The sequence below is a fragment of the Cynocephalus volans genome, chromosome 4 (genome assembly GCF_027409185.1).
Source record: "Cynocephalus volans isolate mCynVol1 chromosome 4, mCynVol1.pri, whole genome shotgun sequence".
Classification (NCBI taxonomy): domain Eukaryota; kingdom Metazoa; phylum Chordata; class Mammalia; order Dermoptera; family Cynocephalidae; genus Cynocephalus; species Cynocephalus volans.
The window spans coordinates 147,864,478-147,866,212 of record NC_084463.1 but is presented as its reverse complement, the minus strand read 5'-3'; the positions used below and the strand labels follow the sequence as shown (position 1 = coordinate 147,866,212).

The window sequence follows — 1,735 nt, the reverse complement described above, 5'->3', positions numbered from 1 at the left end:
CTTCAAATGTTTTTTGGAGGACAAGTCTTCCACAACTGAAAAACAACTGCATCTCTACCTCTGCCTGTGTTTCTTTGTCTATCAGCATCGCTATCTCTGATTTTATCTATTTTTAGGTATGTTTTCTTTGTGGGGGGTTGATTTATTTTAAGAGATTCTAAATATTTTATTTATTTATACTAGCTCTGTATTCTGAAGCATTACCAGATGATATTATTTGAAAGCTATTGATTATGCTGATGTCTCTATTAAGAATAGGTTTTCTGATACAACTGTATGGAAAAACACAAGCTAACAGTGATGAATGAATTCATTCTGATGGGCGTCACTGATCGCCCTGAGCTGCAGGCTCCATTATTTGGGCTGTTCCTCATCATCTGCATAATATCAGTGATTGGCAACTTGGGCATTATAATACTTACCGAGGTGGACTCCAGGCTGAAAACCCCCATGTACTACTTTCTCAGGTATCTGGCTGTCTCTGATCTTGGTTATTCAACAATTGTAGGACCCAAAATGTTAGTAAATTTTGTTGTAGATCAGAACACAATGTCCTATCATCTCTGTGCCATGCAAGGAGCTTTCTACATCATTTTCATTGTTAGTGAACTTTATATTCTGTCAGCAATGTCCTATGACCTCTACGTGACCATATATAACCCTCTGCTCTACACAGTCATCATGTCACAGAGAGTATGCTGGGTGCTGGTGGCAATACCCTATCTCTACAGCACGTTTCTTTCTCCTCTAGTTACAATAAAGATTTTTTACTTCATCCTTTCGTGGGTATAATGCCCTTCGTCATTTCTAATGTGACTGTATCCCCTTATTATCTTTGCTCTGCTCTTAAACCCATGAGCTTGAATTGATAATTCTGGTCTTTTCAGCTTTTAATTCGATTTCATCCCTTTGTATAGTTGTTGTGTCTTACCTGCTCATCCTCATAGCCATTATCAGGATGAACTCTGCTGAATCCAGGCAAAAGGTTTTCTCCATCTGTGGATCCCACCTGAATGTGGTCATAGCATTCTATGGGACTTTGATATCCATGTATGTGCAGCCAAGTCCAGTCACTCTTCTGACACTGATAAACTGGCTTCCGTATTTTACACCCTGGTTATACCCACGTTGAATCCTTTGTTCTATAGCTTGAGGAACAAAGATGTAAATTACACCCTACAAAGAACATGGAAAAAATTATCCAATATTTTCTGTTAAAGTTTATGCACAATGTGATTTTGATAAATTATTTTATATACATTAAACTTTACTCTGTCTGCCTTTAGAAAGAATAGCAAGCACAAATAGGTTCTACATATAATTAGAGATCACCCTCTACATACCAGTCACAGATCTACATGCTGAATACAAATTTATGAACATAACAGGTAAAGGATTTGCCTTCCATGATGGAGAGAGATAAATTATAAACATAATAATTAAGGGAATGTTGTAGTGTAGTTGATTGGTTGAGTTGACTATAAGCCATGAGAGCAGGCAAGGAGAATGCACATGCTGTGTGAGGTGAGGAAGAGCAGTAGTTATACAATGGAGTTAAAATGATTTTTGCATTATTCTCAAGTATTACAATAACCTTTCCTGTATCTATATGTGATGTTTTTATATATGAGTGTGCTTTGTGTCAACATATTCCTCCTATTTTAGTCTTCATTGTCTTCTATGAGGTGTGTCAAAATTGAACTTGATTGTGGTAAATGAAGCTCACTGTATTGTG

General features: G+C 36.8%; 1 pseudogene; it reads left to right on the top strand.

The window, feature by feature from the left end:
• The first annotated feature begins 276 nt into the window (after nucleotides 1-276).
• Nucleotides 277-1,218, top strand: LOC134376481 (olfactory receptor 8K3-like; annotated as a pseudogene).
• The last annotated feature ends 517 nt before the right edge of the window (nucleotides 1,219-1,735 follow it).